This window comes from Pleurodeles waltl, chromosome 9 (genome assembly GCF_031143425.1).
Source record: "Pleurodeles waltl isolate 20211129_DDA chromosome 9, aPleWal1.hap1.20221129, whole genome shotgun sequence".
Classification (NCBI taxonomy): domain Eukaryota; kingdom Metazoa; phylum Chordata; class Amphibia; order Caudata; family Salamandridae; genus Pleurodeles; species Pleurodeles waltl.
In genome coordinates this window covers 630,889,046-630,908,018 of record NC_090448.1, presented here as the reverse complement: position 1 = coordinate 630,908,018, position 18,973 = coordinate 630,889,046, and positions in this window count along the sequence as shown.

The window sequence follows — 18,973 nt, the reverse complement described above, 5'->3', positions numbered from 1 at the left end:
TTTGGTCCACTTCTTGACTCCATGTATGAATGGGCATGCCTTGGTGGATGACTAAGACAGTTGAGATGATGGATTGCATGGCCATCTCCCCTTAGGGCCAGGGGGAGAGAAATACCAAATTTGTAGGAAGATGTGATGCTCACAGTGTAGGTGACAGTCATTTTGATCAGGGTTGCATGTGTACCTATCAGCTCTGACCTCTCATGGTTACCAACAGCATCCCATCCTTACATTAATGTGTCCAGGTTCCTGGTGATGTATGGTTGTAAATAGACACAGATGATTAGGATGTTTGGGACTGATCTATGGAAAGTTTTAGCTGCCTTTGCATTATTCTTTATTATGCAAACGCAAAGCGCACTTCCATATGTCGCTTTAGTGTCAATACAATGATGCCAAGGCAGCATTGTTGTTACATTTATCAGGGCCAGTGTCTTTTCTGGAATGTGAGTTGGAGTACCTGTGTAATTAGATGTAGCAATGTAAGTTACTAATCTGTATAGACAACCACACAATGCTGACATTGATGGTTGCCTGTCTCCATTTAACAGCTGCCAACATGAGCAATGATGAGCTCTGTGTGTTTCAAAAGAGGGCGGTGAGGTACCACCATATCCTGGCAGTGGAATCTAGATTCTGAAAAATGGCTCGCCGCTACTGTGCAGAGATGGCAACGGGGGAATGGCGGGCATTCCCACAAAGGGTCCCCATAGTAGCAATGCAGGCACTGCAAACACCTAGCTCCTCAACAGTGCAGGGGGGGCACAGCTGGCAGTACTCCCACAACATCAGCTGCATCTACTAAAACAACAACAGTGCAACAGCCCACACTACCTGCTGCCATGAACACACAATTACTGCAGGATCTGCAAAGGGATGTTTCCCTGGTCCTGAAACGTTTGGACAGTTTGGAGAAGAAGGTGTCTGCCAACGCCAAGAGGCTAATGTTCATTAATAAAAAACTGAAGAATGTCAAACTCTGAGTCGCATCTGAACTGCCACCTCCAAGTTCTGTCCCCTTACTTCTGATTTTAAGTTATGTTTTATTATGTGTTTTAGGGGGTTAGTGTTAGGTTAGTGTAGGTATGTAGTTTAGTTAGGATAAGTGGATTTTTTTTTTTTTTTTACATATTACATGTTAATTGATGGGTGGGGGTTCATGCTGGGGTATCTATGTGTTTAAAAAGTATATAAAAAATGATTACTAAAAAATATATATTTGTTTAGATTTAGTTAGTATATGTGTAGTATTAGTATATGTTGTCCTGCATGTGTCTTGTAACTTAGGAGGGGTGGGGGGCAATGTTTAGAGTGTGGCGGTAAATGTGTTTGTTAAGTTTAGCATAGGGTAGTTACCTTTAGTTGATGGTTGCGTATAGTTAGAATAGGTTAGTTTAAGATGAATAAATTACTTACCTTCGGTAACGCCTTTTCTGGTGGATACATTAACTACCTGTGGATTCCTCACCTAAAGAATTTTCCCCCACGCGCCAGCTTCGACAGAAATTTTCTTCTAGCTCTGCACGTCAATGATGACGTCACAATTGCCCGACTCCACGCGACGCCGTATGACGTCATCCAGGCAATAAGAAGCCCTCGTTGACGTGCAGACATCAGTTATCACCATTTTTTACGTGCCTTTGAGGCAAACAGGTGAACATTGACCTTGAAGAGAATATAATCGCATCAAGCAAAGTGAAACCGCAACATTTATTACCATAAAAATAAAAAGAAACTAACGGCAACAACACCTTCATATGGAAACATATATACATAGTCAAGATCAACCATGTTTCCTTGAAATATATAAAATAGAGAAAGAAATACATATATACGTGCCATCATTATATACATGTCCTAATTATATACAAATATACAAGAAAACTGTGCTCACCCACGGATTTCGTGGTAAGACCAGCCAGGCAACGGGGAGGCGGGTGGGACCGTGAGGAATCCACAGGTAGTTAATGTATCTACCAGAAAAGGCGTTACCGAAGGTAAGTAACTTATCCTTCTGATGGATACACCTACCTGTGGATTCCTTACCTAAAGAATAGAGTCCCAAAGCAGTACTACCTCTAGAGGTGGGTGCCTGAAAGGTCAAACCAAGAAATCCTGCAGCACTGAGCATACAAAATGGCCATCCCTCCTGACCTCAGAGTCCAAACAATAATGTTTGACAAAAGTATGGAGGGATGCCCAAGTTGACGCCTTGCAGATGTCAACCACAGGAACACACCTAGCCAAGGCCGATGAAGCAGCCTTAGCTCTGGTGGAATGAGCTTGAAGCCCCACAGGTGGTTCCTTCTTTGCTAGGGAACAACAAAGTTTGATACGGAGAATGACCCACCTGGACAGTGTTCTCTTGCGGACTGCTCTGCCTCTCCTTTTCCCCACGTATCCAACGAAGAACTGATCGTCTTGCCTGAACTCCCTCGTCCTGTCAACAAAGAAGCACAATGCTCTTCGTGGATCCAATCGGTGAAGCCTCTCTTCCTCTTTGGATGGATGAGGCGGAGGGTAAAAGGAAGAGAGAGTAATAGACTGCCCCAAGTGAAAGGGTGTAACAACCTTCGGGAGGAAAGCCGCCTTGGTCCTTAACACCACTTTGTCTCTAAAGAAGGAAAGGTATGGAGACTACACTAAGAGCCTGGAGCTCACTCACTCATCTGGCCGATGTTATGGCCACTAGAAACACAGTCTGTAAGACCAGCAAACGCAAAGAACAAGAGTGCTTCGTCTTAAATGGCGATCCCATCAGAAATGTCAATACTAAATTAAGATCCCACTGTGGCATAACAAACGGTGTGGGCGGAAACCTATTAGTGAGACACTTAATGAACCTCAAAACAAGTGGTGATTTAAACAAGGAGGGTTGGTCTGGGAGGCACAGAAAAGCCGACAGCGCTGATAAATAACCCTTAACTGTGGCAACTGCACAACCCTTCTGTGCCAAGGAAAGAGCAAATAATAATATGTCAGACAAGTGAGCCTTTAAGGGATTAATTTGGTTCTCTCCACACCAATTTACAAATCTGGCCCACCTGCTTGCATAGATCGATTTGGTGGAGTGTCACCTGGCCGATAAAATAACATCCACCACTTCCGGCGGGAGAGAAAAGGCACTCAGATTGCCCCGTTCAAAATCTCCAGGCATGAAGGTGCAGACTCTGGAGGTGGGGGTGTAGAATCTGCCGCTGCGACTGCGAGAGGAGGTCTGCCCTGTAAGGGAGATGGAGCGGAGGGCACAGAGAGAGTTGGAGAAGGTCCAAATACAACACCCTTCTTGGCCAATCCGGGGCTATCAAGATGACGTGGGCCCGGTTCTGGTGGATCTTCCTCAGAACTCGAGGACTCAGGGGTATGGGAGGAAACGGGTAAAGCAACTGACTCCTCCAGGACATCTGAAACACGTCCCCCAAAGCTCCTTGCACCGGATACTGGAGGCTGCAAAACAACGGGCAGTGCACGTTCTCCGGAGTAGCAAACAGATCTATCTGCGGGCATCCCCACATCTGGAAGATGTAAAGCACCAGATCCAGATGAAGAGGCCACTCGTGGTCGATCGAGATGTGCTGACTGAGAACGTCCGCACGCAAGTTCAGAACTCCGGCCAAATAATTTGCTACCAAGCAAATCTCGTGGTCCCGAACCCAGAAACAGAGTCGAAGAGCTTCTCTGCAGAGAAGATACGACCCCACTCCCCCCTGCATGTTTATATACCACATCGCTGTAGTGTTGTTTGTCAGGACTTGAACCGACCGACCGCGAAGGGAAGGGAGGAAGGCCTTAAGAGGCAGACAGATTGATGTGAAACCTCTGTTCCACTGGAGACCAAAGACCTTTGATCTCCAGGTCCCCCAGATGAGTTCCCCACCCTAGAGTGGAAGCATCCTTCACAACTGTGGCCACTGGTGGAGGCAGGGAAAACGCCCTTCCTTGCAACAGTTTGCCGACCGCAGTCCACCATTGAAGATCCGCAGCAGTGTCTCTGGAGATCCTGATCGAATCCTCGAGATCCCCCTTGTGTTGAAACCACTGCCTGCGGACGCACCACTGAAGAGCCCTCATGTGCCAGCGTGCGTGAGTGACCAGCAGTATGCAAGAAGCAAACAGACCGAGCAGATGAAGGACCTTGAGGACTGAAACTACCGCTCCATTTCGAAATATTGGAATCAACGCCTGAATGTCCTGAACACCCTGGGGGGGAGGAAAGGCCTGATTCAATGTTGTGTCCAGTACTGCCCCTATAAACAGGAGGCTTTGAGAGGGCTCCAGGTGAGATTTGGGCACATTGACTGAAAAACCCAGGTCGAACAACAACTGAGTTGTCGACTGCAGGTGACGCCGCACGAGCTCCGGAGACTTGGCTTTGATCAACCAATTGTCCAGATAGGGAAATACCGCTATCCCCTTTCTTCTGAGCTCTGCTGCAACCACCGCCATCACCTTTGTGAAGACTCGAGGTGCTGTGACCCCACCACAAACCGGAGATACTTCCTGTGCGATTTGAGGATCGGAATATGGAAGTACGCGTCCTGCAAATCGACAGACACCATCCAATCTCCTTTGTTGAACGCAAAAAGAACCTGTGACAGGGTCAGCATCTTGAACTTTTCCTGCTTGAGGAACCAATTCAAAATCCTCAGGTCCAGGATTGGCCTCAACCGACCATCCTTTTTGGGGATCAGGAAGTACCTTGAATAGCAGCCCTGACACCTCTCCCGCTGTGGAACCAACTCCACTGTGCCTTTCGACAAAAGAGATATCACCTCCTGTTGCAATAACAGAAGATTGTCGTCCGAACAGAAGGAAGGATGGGGAGGGAAGAAAGGAGACAAGGCTGAAAGGGAAGAGCATACCCCTTCTTCACGATGTCGATGACCCAGGAGTCTGATGTTATAAACTCCCACATGGGAAGAAATCGGGCAAGTCTCCCTCCTACCGGAGACACGTGAGCAGGGAGTGGTGGAGCACTAAGGCTGCTTTCCCTGCTGCACCCCTCCTGAGGAAGAGGAAGAGGCAGAGTGCTGCTGGGTGGCCCCTCTAGTTCGTACTCTACCCCTGCCCCTGAAGGATCTGTAAGGTAGAGTTCCTGCAGATTGCTGTGCCGCCTGGAGCCTGCCATGAAAGGAGGTGCCATGAACAAAACCTCGAAATTTTCTAAAAGATCTAAAAGCAGAGGAAGTGGCCGCTTGAAGTCCCAACAACCTCGCCGTGGCTCTGCTCTCTTTAGAGCGTTCAAGAGCAGAATCAGCTTTTGCTCCAAAGAGTTTTTCTCTGTCAAAAAGTAGGTCCAGGAGAGTAGTCTGTACATTCGGGGAGAAACCTGATGAACGCAGCCAAGCCTGTCACCTCGTCACTATGGATGTGCCCATAGCTCTTGCCACTGAGTCCGAGGTGTCCAACTCAGATTGAATCACCTGGGTCGCCGCCGCCTGAGCGTCCGACAGTAGTTGCAATACCTCCTGTGGCAATCCAGGATGACCCTTAGCCTCATTCATAAGGGCATGACTATAACACCCCAAAATGCAAGTTGCATTGGTCGACTTCATGGCCATGCTGAAAGAAGAAAATGCCTTTTTTGCTGCCTGGTCCATTTTCTTAGACTCCCTGTCCGCAGGGGTCCCGGGGAACAAATCAGGAGCTGACTGGGAGGAGCACGACGCCTGAACAACCAAACTCTCTGGAGTTGGATGTGTGGAGAGAAAGTCCGGACCACCTGGAGCTACACAATAGCGTCTCGCTACCACCCTGTCGACGGCTGCCGAAGACACTGGCTTCTTCCAGATATCTTTAATAGGGTCCAAAAGAGCCTCATTGAAGAGCAAGAGAGGCTCCGCCACCGCCGACGCCGGATGCAGCACTTCAGTCAGAAGTTTTGTTTTCACCTCTGCAGCAGGAAGAGGAAGGTCTAAAAAGTCTGCAGCTTTCCTTACTACCGCATGAAATGATGCAGCTTCCTCTGTATACTCCCCTGGGAAAGCCAAATCCCATTCAGGGGAATTGTCAATGCCACTTGCTGTGTCCAAGCCTTGTAGATCTCCCGAAGGCTCCATGATCTCACCTAACTCCAAATGTTGTCAGCTGTACTCCTCTTCCTCCAGAAGCCGTAAAGCTAATCTCCTGGATCGGAGTCTGGATTCAAGTCCCGGCATCGATAAGGAGTCGGCCGACGCCAAAGATCTTCGTCGGCGCCGCTCCTCAGATCTATCCGACGCCGAACCCTCCGGCGCCACAGGCAACTTCACTGTAGACTGGATCCGTGGTGAATCCATCAGCGCCGGGACAGCAGACATCGTTGACGTCACAGGTCTTCTGGGCGACACCAAGGGCATCGTGCCGAAGTGGTTCCAGAAGGGAGAAAGGGCATAAAGGGTGTCGGCTTGTAAGGAGCCGGAGCACCGAAGTTAAAGGCCAAAGGACCTGACGGACCCGCATGCCCTCCACCAGGCGCCATGGTGGAAAAGATTTTAAACATTGCATTTAAAAATGCAGTGGGATCCGAACCTGGCACCGGGAAAGACGGATAAGTCTGTGGAACTGGCGCCGGAGGAGAGGCCGATGATGGACCAGGCATCTCCTGCCACAGAGAAGCCACCGGCTCCTGATGAGGCTCGACTTCAAACACTGACAAAGGCGACGTTGGAGAAGCCGGAGTTGTCGGAGGCGGAGGTACGACAGTCAGGCTAACCTCCCATGTCGGCCGGCGCTGAGCTGACGGAGATCTAGATCTGGATCGGCCCCTGCTCGGTCGGCGCAGTGATTCATGACGACGCCGAGAGTCCCTGTGACGTCGATGAGTCTTTGAAGATTTCGAAGAAGACTCTCTGCGATGACGCCTTTCTTTCCTTTTCTTGGAACGGGCCAGAAATAACTTCGCCTCTCGCTCTTTAAGGGCCTTAGGATTCATGCGTTGACATGATCCGCATGACTCGACCTGATGGTCGGAACTAAGGCACCATAAACAATTTTCATGGGGGTCCGTGACCGACATCTGACCCCCACACTGGTTACAAGGTTTAAAGCCCGATTTTCTCAGCTGAGACATAGTAACACCGAAGTGCAACTGTAGCTCCCTGTTAGCCTCGAAGAAAAACCGTTACTCAAAGGTAAGGAAAAAAGGGAACTGACGTTGACGAGAGCTTCTTATTGCCTGGATGACATCATACGCGTAGCATGGAGTCGGGCAATTGTGACGTCATCGTCGACGTGCAGAGCTAGAAGAACATTTTCGTCTAAGCTGGCGCGTGGGGGAAAATTCTTTAGGTGAGGAATCCACAGGTAGGTGTATCCATCAGAAAGGGTAGGTTTTATTATATTTGTTTAGTTCAGTTTATTACTTAATAAAAAAAATTGTGTACTCCTATACATTTTGTGTTATATGCTAGTGTCTCAGGGTCTTCGCATGAGTGCACAGTGCAAACTGTGTGTTGGCCTGGGGATTCCGTCCTGCCTCTGAATCCCTCTCTTGACATGTGCATCATCTATTGACAACTGAGCTGTCACATTTGCAGCAACAACACATCTGCTTGTCCATGCATCTGCCATCCAGTGTACCCATCACTCAAGGTGACTGTTTACTTTGTATTGGACAGGTAGGTGTGGTAATTCAGCTGTCAGTGTTGGGGTCCTGTGTAGGAATGTTGGAAACTATGGCACATCTGACAGCAGCCTACATTTGAACTCTATCCTGCAAAAGTGACTGATGGCAATCAGTGATGAGGTTAGGTTCCTCTGTTTCACACTAATGTGTTCTGCAGGTACTCCCAGCTGACAATATTGCCCGAGAACTGTTTCACAGCCATTCCTGCTGTATTCAGTGAGTGAAGCATACATGTGTTCTCCATTTTTGACATACTGAGTGAATTGCTTGTCGGGGATGAGACCAGCATTGACATTTGTCATGTTAGAACCTTGTATGTAGCTATGTGCCCCTATATTCCTGCAATCTTGTATTGACACTCTGTGACTAATGACATGGTTACACACATCACAATTCCTAAGCATAGTAGATGTGTCACAATAAACAAAGACATGCTGTTTGTGTAGGAGGTGTTTATTTACAAGTGTCGTAGTGCAATATTTACAATGTCCAGGTCAGTGACCCCTGTTGTGAAATCCATACAATTGTGACACAACACATGTCCAGGGTTGAAGGACATGTAATGGGACATGTTTGGGTGAAGTGTTGTTAAGTGCGGATGAACAAGAATTGCCAGTTGGTAAGTGAGAGACAATGACAGTCCATAGCAGACAGGCCAACAGTGTGTCGGTGAAGATTGCACATATCCAACTGTGCTAACACCGGCATGATCTCAAGCACAGGACTGCCCATGTGGCTTCGGCTGGTGCTACCAGGTGCTCTTACGAGTGAGGATGATCTGTTCCACATCTTCATCCTCCAATCTGTGTAGTGTCTCCTCTGCCCTTGATGGTGGTGGTGGGGGGGTAGAGGGGACTACACATACTTCAGTGGTTAGAGATGTGGAATCGCAATTCCTGGCAGCTGCCATCTGTGGAAAAAACATATGGCATCACTGCAGCAATGAGAAGCTGCGGATTTTTTAGGATAGCAGCAAGATTGCGGTGGTAGGAAGCCATGTCTGCCATGAGGGAGGGCACTTCCCGGTGCATTGAGTCAAGCTTGTTTTCTCAATCATGCTGCTGCCAGTTTGGGAGGGCAGTTGTTGTTTTCTTCTCCCTCCCATGGGTCTTGTGTGTGACCTCCTGGGTGGTTCCTGGTTGATTGGGGTCACCCTGGGGTCTCTCCTGGCTTTCTGGGTCCATTTTGCCTTTCCTTTGCGCTGTTTTCTGCATTAGCATCTAAAGTTGACGCTAACGCTGTTAAAAATGGTGCATTTTCGCTTTGCGACATATTTACATGCCTTAAAACAGGTTAGAGTCATTTTTGCGGCGTTAACGTCATTTTACCTTATGACAAGGTGCAATGGTTAACGCCAAAAAGATTGACTCTAACCATTTTTAGCGCACTCTTGTGTCATGGTGTAAATATGCTAGGCTTTTTGACACAAAACTGTGTTTGCGCAGTTTTGAGTCAAAAATAATAAATCTGGCCCGTAGTCCACCCAGCCTCAGGCAGCAACTCCCCCAAACCTCTGCAAACATAGGGGGGTATTATACTCTGTTTGCACTGAATTAGCGTCATTTTTGTACACTAATTCAGTGCAAACCTAACTCCATATTTATATTTTGGTGCAAGACATGTCTAGAGCCAAAATACTGGAGTTAAAGTAATTTTTTGCCTGCGGTAAACTACCTTGCGTCAATGAGATACAAGGTAGGCGTTCCTGGGCAAAAAATGACGATATGACCTTAGCGCCATATTTGTCCCCCGTGCTAAAATCAAGCACGGGGGGTCATGGGGGCCTTAAATAATAGTGCTAAGCTTGCTTAGCGCCATTATTTAACGCCTGGGTCAGGGCAGGTGTTAGGGGACCTGTGGGCCTTTTTCTATGGTCAGTGCCCTTCCCTAGCCCCTGGGACACTCCCACCCACACCAGATGGACAGCGGAGGAAGGGGGACCCCATCCCAGGAAAGTATAGGTAAGTGGAGGTAAGCATTATTTTTTATTTTCTGTAGTGCCATAGGGGGCCTAACTTGGGTTACCCTTGGGTTGTAATGTCAGAAAATGATGCTAGTCTGGTTAGAGGCATTTTTATGTCTCTGCCCATACTAGCGTCATCCTTTGACGCTAAACCCTCTGTTCCCCCTATGCCTCCCCCACCCAGCTAGCGTCCTTTTATACAACGCTAGCTGAGCCTTACAGCCGGCTACCATCATTCCATAAATATGATGCCTGGCCGGTGTCTTGGGATGGCGCTAGCCGGCAGTATACTTTTTGACACTAAACTGCGTTTGCGCAGTTTAGCATCAAAAAGTATAAATTGGGGCTTAAATTACCATGGCCCTACATATGTACAGCTACAATATCAACTGCACCACAATTGGCAGAGAGGACGATGCAGCAATTCATAGGAAATCATTTAAAGATCTTGTGCAGGCATCAACTCAACAAGCATTTACAATGCAATGGGTCTTGCATTTGCTTGAGTTGAAGCCATTGGCACTGTAAATTCATCAGTGGACTTTTTTGCCATATAAATTGGTCAAACCTGCCTCATAATTTGGCATTTTCCTGCCACATAGTTCCGGTGGCCCTGCACATAACTAAAGCACCTCCATTTACATTCTTCCTCTATCTGCAGCCAACAATGAAAATGGTGCTATCTAGCATCCTAATTTAAATTTGCCATGCTAATTCCAATAGAATACCACTTTCACCACCCCACCATCAGAGTTGCTGACTGGCTAATACAATTCCCAAAAATAAGACACAAGATGCCACGGAAGAGAAGTAAACTAGAAGGGTCACCCAAACATATCAAGAATGTTCAAACAGTCATAGTGTAATAAGGATGTAATCATGGTCATAACTGCCATAAAGAGAGATTAATAAAACATATACAACTATCATTGAAACCCAATAAAAACCTTTAGCAGAAATAAACTTTTGGCATTAGACAGTAGTGGTCAGAACAGCCCTTAGAGGACACCACAATGAAAATAGCATTTGTTAGAAACAAGGTCATGTAACTATATAGTTAGCCCCTCTAAAGCATAACCATATTAAAAGAAAAGGCAGAAAATAGTGCTCATGTATTTAGCTCCTAGAGAAGACAACACGTTACATATTTAAATGACTAGCAAGCCTACTGCAATTAAATTATAAACAAGACCTTTAAAACACAAACTACTCCCACCTGTATAACAGAAGTCACAGCCACAAGAGTGCTCAAAAAGACACTGAATGGTGGGAGGGGTTATTATTTTGGGGTGCTCACTAACATAGTGAGAGGACCCAGAGATGATGTAGACAGAAAGAATGCATCACACTGAACGTTTTGATGGTGATCCCATTGTTCTAGGACCAGCCAAGGCTGAGTTGTGAACAAAAATGTTTTGTAAATAGAATGCCCTGCAAAGCATTATGGGACGAGTTTCTGAGTGCTGCAAATATTGTAATATGTTGACTGCAATGCTAAGAACAGCCCCCAATGGACACCATGGAAAAAATAGCATTTTTAAGAAACATGGGGGGTTATTACAACTTTGGAGGAGGTGTTAATCCGTCCCAAAAGTGACGGTAAAGTGACGGATATACCACCGGCCGTATTATGAGTCCATTATATCCTATGGAACTCGTAATACGGCTGGTGGTATATCCGTCACTTTACCGTCACTTTTGGGATGGATTAACACCTCCTCCAAAGTTGTAATAACCCCCTTGGTCATGTAAGTACATAGCTAGCCCCAAGAGAACATAACGACATGAAAACAGAATGGCAGAAAGTAATGCAGTGCACCCATAGATATAGCGCCTAGAAAGTGTAGTGCATTACACATTTTCAGAACTAGCAGCCCTATTGTAATGATGTTACAAAAAAAGGTCCTTAAAACACAAACTACTCTCATCTGTAAAAACAAAAGGTCCAGCCCAAAGAGAGCTTAAAAAGACACTGAATGGTGGGAGGGGTTATTGTTTTGGGGTACTCACTAACCCATTGTGGGGACCCAGAGAAGACCTAAGCAGAATGAGTGTGTCATGCTGAACATTGTGATGGTGATGCCATTGTCCTAGGACCACCATAGGCTGAGTTATGGGCAAAAATGTTTTGAAAAGAAATGTTTGCAAAGCTTTATGGGGTGAGTTTCCCCGAGTATAAGGAATATTGTAGTATCAGCTCTCCTGCTGTGTTGGGAGAGCCGCTTTGAGGATTTCTGAGTTTTTTACATAAAGAATTTATCAATTACAAGTGTTTTTGTGAAAGCTATGGCGACCGAAGGGGAGAGCCAAAAGAAATGACTCTGATTAGGTAAAAGTGTGAACAATGTGACCAGCGCTACAATACTACCAATGGAGTTCATGCTGTTCTGCGCTGTTCGTTCTGTGAGCACCATGGCTGCCATGGAGCACGAAGGAGAGAGATAAAAGAGTTCGCTCATGCAGAAGTATATCGGCAATCGTGCAGTAATCCATGTAGCAGGGTCAGTCTGCGAGGTGGTAACAAAACCGCCCCAAGGCGGGACACATGTAAAACATTTACCAATGACATCAAGGGATTTTTGAAAGGCAAGCCCACAACTGAACCAAAAGTGATGGGTGTGAGATGGAAGTGGTTAATAGACCACAGAATACTTACCAAAGATCAAAAAGCGCTTGCGCACTCGACCTAAAAAAGGAAGGGAATTGTATTTTATAATACATCTGCAAAGCACTCTGATTTGAATGACATTCCTGAGTGCCTTCTTGGAGTGCATGATTCAATTATGCCGTTGGTTGCAGAGGGAGGTGCATGTGGTTTGGAGATGTGTTTTAAGCACAGTACAGCAGCCTTGTGCAGTTAAGCATGAAGTGCTGAGCAATGGAGTGACAAGAGATGCTCTGTACACACAGATACCTACCGATTTATAGGGTTAATTATAACGTAGCAGTAATAAATATGGGAAGAGCAAGGTTGTTAAAGCTCTCCAGAATACCAGATAATTGCCAAACACTCTTACTCCTGCCAGAAGATAGTCTGTGTCCTAGCAGTTTTTATCAAAAAAGTTTCCTCCAATACGATATTTGTCAATAGGCAAATGAAAGTGGGATCAACCTAGATGAAAGTGGTCCGTTTACTGGCAAACGTTTAATAGTGCACTTTCTATATTATCCAAGCACGAGAAAAAGAGCATTAACAGTACAATGAAACTATACTTTAAATATTTAATCTTTTAAGTGAGTCCAAAATTTACAAAATAAAGACCAAGGGCTACTGGACTCTTTGTAGTTTAGTGAAGCTGTAGTGGATTCTGTACAGTTTTGTTGGGTATCAGGAGTTTGCTTTCCTTCTGGCTTGTAAGTCTGTACCCCTGTCACCTAGTGACTTTTAACCTACTTAGCCTACTCTGTTTTAGCATATTTATTTAATTATTTCTTCCAAGGTGGCTGTTATGTTTATAGTCAGGAAGATGTTTTGATTTCACGTTACCAGTGCCACTCTATGAAGGTGTCATTATCAGCATCAAAGACAAGTGATATACATAGGTATTCAACATGTTGTCCCTTTCCCACTTACGTGTTACAGGAACATAATGTACTTTGTGGGGAATTGTTGATATAATTGCCGCCCCAAGCATGCCTTCCTATCTATTGTTTGGGAATTTACCTGCGTCAGGGGTCCTACAAGATCTCTATAAATACAGCTCTCACAGACAAGGCTATCAGAGGGATTCCTACCAGATGCTAGCAATGCTATCTATGTTACACATTGGCTTGAAGCAGACCCAGCCTTCGTGTCCCCATGGAATCTGATCTAGAGACCTTATTCCAAGGTAATGAGGGTTGGGGGCTGCTTCTCATGGACAGGGTATTGGACATATTTTATTTATCACACCTAGCTCTCTTTAGATTAGAGATTAGTTTCTCCATTCTAGGGTTTTAGGGATGTTTTACATTTCATGGTATTGTAAGATGGTGGGAGTCTTTATATTCACGACTCGTTTTTACAGTTTTGCTTCTTGCATTGTTCATTATCCTAATCTTTGCAGCTCATGCATTTTACAGTAGATTGCAGTCTTGTTAATAAAACCTATTGAAAACTTTACTGCATCTCTTACATTTCCTGAGTGTGACTGAGACTTGTTGCTCATGGGAGAAAAGGGTAATATCCATTTAACCACAGCTCCCCTGAGATGTCGCACTCTTGAGTCCTAGCCTAAAGACTGCCAGAAATCACCTTTTACTGTTTGGGTTCTTGGTGGGGTACTGCTTGTGGGCAGGGAGGGGTGGGCCAACAGTTGCAACTTTTTGCAGGATTGGCCTAGTCACCTACAAACAAAACTGCTGTCATCCCAAAACCAGCAGTCTTGCCTAGAACAAGAGTCAAACTATGGCATGGCGCCACCAACAATGGTGTTTTGGCACTAATTTACAGATGCCCTGCATATCTCTGTCTCACACACAACACGTACCTTAAGTACCATTATACGGAGAATTCCAGAGTCTTTGAGATAATCCTCCTCACCTGAACAGGGAACACTTACCTAGGTTGTAGGTTGTTCGAGCTCGAACCTTTAAAAGGACTTTCTCCCCATTTGGTATTCCATCTCTTTACCCATTCCTCAATTTGGCTAACCATAGACATTCCAGAGAATGTCAGACATACATTAACACTACATCTAATAGGGCATGGCTTATCAGATGAGGGTGGGATGTCACATTCATTGTAAAATCCAATGAAGCTTACCAGACAGAAACATTCTGTTCCTGGGTCACCTTTCCTGAGGAAGACTCTACACATACACATTCCACACATACAGAGTTGCAAACATACCACAGCGGTACCAAGCAAACCACTATCTTGAAATACAGATTACTTATCAAGAGCATCAGAACTGGTTTAATGGTGCCCTACTACATGTGATACAACCTGTGAGTTTAGGTTCCTTAGGTAATGACAGACCAATGTGACCAATGTTTGCCACATATACCCCACACCCTGTGTACAAAACTTAGATGCAGCTGATCTGTACAATCTTTACAATGAGCTAGTAACATTATACAGATGACTTGTTAAATTTGTAATGCAAATTTCAACACAACACTAGTGCTTTCAGCACCTCCAGCACCAGCTGGATACCAATTGGCCGTTACTGGGATTAACCCACAAACAGTACATTCTATCATGGGCAAGGTGCCTGTGGAACAAAAGAAGATCCTGTTCTGGCTAGTACAAAAAACTAATCAGATGGAAGCTGTTTCCCCATACGGGACCACAGGAGAAACATAGAATTCTCACAAAGTGCTTGCCATTCGGAATGGTTCCCTCAGTGGACGACTGCACCACATGAGGGACAGTCTTCGCTGCAATTTACACTACCACACCTGGTACCCCGGCAGTTGCCAATTTACTGGAAGGTTAAAACAAATTCACATGGGGCTGCACCAGCCCTAGACTTGAAGATGAAATTGATGCATAACTTCAAAGCAGTCTCCTCAATAGTTCTCAGTAATATTAAAGGGGAAGCTGGGGAAGCTGTATCATTGGCTATATGCCAGCGGCTCAGAGAGATTCCACACTTGGAACAGGAGAAACAACTACAGAAAACGATTCCTGATAACTATACTATTATAGAATGGGATAGTTTGGGAGCTAAGCCAAAAAAGCCTGAAATTCAGAGCACCACCCTTAAGGAAGGTACCAAACAAGCAAAAGAGGGTTCTAAAAAGTGCTGGGATAAACAACAACAAAATAAAGACAGATGAAGTCAGAGAGCAGACTCTCCACACCCAGAGAACTTCGAGAGGAGATATAGGCCCTCATTACAACATTGGCGGTAAGTTCCGCTTACTGCCATGCTGACTGCCACCATCATGCCGCGACCGTGGTGGTATACCGCTACCCGTATTATGACCCACACATAGAATTCTGCCACTATACAGACACACACACAAGTCTGCCAGCCCAAAGGTCAATGATAAACTGGCGGAAGCAGAACCCACACCGTTACGCCAACAGAAATACACCCACAGCATCATGACCCACGAATCACAGTGGCAGTCATTCAACTGTGGTAAACCATTGGCGGTACACACCGCTGCGCTCAAAATACACACACACATACAAAACTACACCACATTGGATAATTCTAACTACACACACCTGACACACATACACACACCACACCCACACACTCACACCAATATAAAATACCCACCACACTACCCACAACCCTTTACGACCCAGAGATATTGGCAAGTGAGAGAGAGACAAGCCAGGTGCACTCTCTGAATCTGAGCCACAAAACACCATCACCCATACACCCTCCACTCACCTCACAGCACACACCCCAACACATTACCCCACACACCCTCACACATACTACTCACACTACGACCATTGTACCACAAAGACACCCCAGGTTCTCAGAGGAGGCGCTAAGGGTCATGGTGTAGGAAATCATCCGGGTAGAGCCACAGCTATTCGGATCACAGGTGCAGCAGACATCTATTGCCAGGAAATGGAGCACTGACAGGACCAGCACTAGAGGGGGGATACCTGTGGGGAGGTGGATAGCAGATATCAGGTCTGGCTCCGATTGGGCACACAGTTCTTGGACTGTGTCCCTATCAGGGCTGTAGGTCATAGGGATAATGTGCCTGTCCTCTATTGTCACCAGGTCCACCAGGGGTCTGTACACGGGGGATGTCTCCATCTCCTATTCATTCTCAGTGGTTGAACTCTAGGGTGAAAAACGGTGAGCAGAAGGTCATATTCACACATATTGCAACATTACTATGCAATTTTTGCTTTCCAGAAACAGTATGTGAACTCGTAAGTCAGTTGATGTGCCAATATCTGCTGTGACGCAGTTCGGTGCAATGGCCTGTGCTCACCTGAAATGGCGGCTGCCTGACCTGTGAGGAGGGACAAGTGGAAATGAGGTAATTCAGCTGGCGTTGTGCGCCGTTGCGGTCGGCAGTGGACGATTGCCATGCAACACCGCATTGGTTTTCATTGGGGCCTATGGGTTCCAGGAGCCAATGGTGATGTACGCAGGCGGTGACGGTACACACCGCCACACAAGTGACCACCATTTTCTATCGGTTCACTAACTTGCTACCTGACCTTCAACAGGAGAGGGCCGACACTGCAAGTGCTGCTGTGACCTGTGTCTGGAAGCGACAATGGCTCGAGTGTCTGGGGAAAGGGCACCCGCATTCACTTTGGAGGAGATGGAGAGACCTGTGGCTGGGGTCCTACTCCAGTACCCTCTACTCTATGGTCCTCCAGACAAACAGGTGATTACACTGTGAGCATGATGTGGGGCATGAATGTATGGATTGCTGTGTGTGTAAGCCTCGTAAAGGGGGGGATCTGGGGGATCCTGGACAGAGTGCTGCATGTGTGGTGGTCAGTGTATGTGCGTAACGGGATGGGGGGATATGGTGGGCCATGAGTATAATAGTCCGGACAGTATGACTAATACCTTTTCTGCTGTTTTTTTTCTGCAGGTCAGCGCCATCAGAAAAAGGGGATTTGGCGTGCCATCGGCAAGGAGGTGCGGACCCTGGGGGTCTTTGACAGGCGGAGCACCCACTGCCGCAAATGGTAGGAGGCAAGGAAGACAGCGGAGGCCCAGCTGGAGCTGGCCTCCCAACGAGGAAGGTGTGCCTGTCGTACCATGACCCCCCCGATGTTCCGCATCCTGACGGTGGCCTATCCGGAGGTGGATGGGTGCTTGAAGGCATCACAGCAGCCACAAAGGGGTGAGTACAGATTCAGTATCATGACTTTGCGCACGTTAAGGTATTACCTGGAGGAGGGGATGTGGGGTGTGGGTGCCCCTAGGCCAGCGCGAACATGGCAGGGTATGTTCAATGATGGGCAAGCTCAGATGCACTCCAACCCCAATAATGTTAGTGGGCATCTACTACTGGGCAGGGTCTTGTGGGTTTCAGGTGTGCAGCTAATGGCGTTAGGCATTGTACCCCATGTGCTGGTGACTAGCATTGTAACTGGTAGTGCATGGCCTAGTGCATAGGGCTGTTCCCTGTGAGTTGTGTACGCCAACAGTAGTGTTGCTGCTGCTGGCATGGACCAAGTGTATCCTCTGTCTCTCCCCCCTTTTTGTTTTGTCACCCTGTCCTTGTGTGCATTAGCATCATCTGGCAGAGGAGCAGAGGCACCGGCGACGGAGGGAGCTGCATCCCACATGGGCCTGGAGGCCGAATCCACCGAAGGTGAGGGCACCAGTGGGACGGGGGGCGAGGGTAGCACCACGACGGAGACTGGAGGGGACAGTACCGACAGCGACACCTCCTCTGATGGCAGTTCCCTGGTGGACACCTCTGTGGCCACTCCAACTACAGGTACAGCTGCCAACCCCGTACCAGCACCGCCCTCCCAACAGCCCCTCAGCGTGTTTCCCGTGCCCACTCACCCAGGAGGGTGGGAAACTCCTTCGCCCCAGGCACCTCAGGCCCTGCCCCAGTCAGCCCTGCTGCCCTCAGTGAGAAGGCTATTGACCTCCTGAGATCCCGCTCTGTTGGGCAGTCAACCATACTGAATACCATGCAGGGCATTTGCAACAAACAAATGCATACCTGGGGGGCATTCACTTTGGTGTGGCTGGCCAACTCAATGACAGCAGCCATTGTCCCTGTCTCTAGCCTCCCCCCTCCAACTTCCTCTACCCAGCCCCAATCCCCTCAACCCCAGCCTATCCCAAGCACACCTTCAGACCAGCAATCACCCAAATCAACACACAGAAGTGGCTCAGGCAAACACAGGCACCACACTTCATCTCACAGGAACTCACACAAGCACCATCCACATGCAGACACACTAACATCCACTGCCTCCACTGTGCCCCTCTCCTCCTCCTCGCCCACCTCCCTGCCGGTAGCGTCTCCACCTACATGCACTACATCCTCATCCACTACCTCCATCACCAGCACACATATCACTACACGCAAATCACTGTCAGTCACCACTCCCACATCTATGCACACGTCTCCTGTGTCCTCTCCCACTGTGTCTGTGACCCAGCCTCCCAAAGTATACAAACGCAAGCACTCAGACACCCAATAGCCATCCACCTCACAACAGCATCCAGCCCATGCATTTGCACCCAAACACAGCAGACTGACACCTCCTACAACCACTCCCTCTTCCTCCACACCCAAACCTTCACCCTCTTCCCGCCCCAGTGACCCTAAGAAGCTTTTCTTTGCCAACATTGACCTATTCCCTACCCTTCCCCCCACCATCCTTCACCTCGAGCCAGGGTGGCCAGAACCCAGCCCAGCACCTCAGCCACCCACTCCACAGCCACTGTGGTTTCTGCAGCACCTGCAGGTGTGAGAGGCTCTAAGGAGTCACCCGTCAGCCCAGCCAGTGTGCC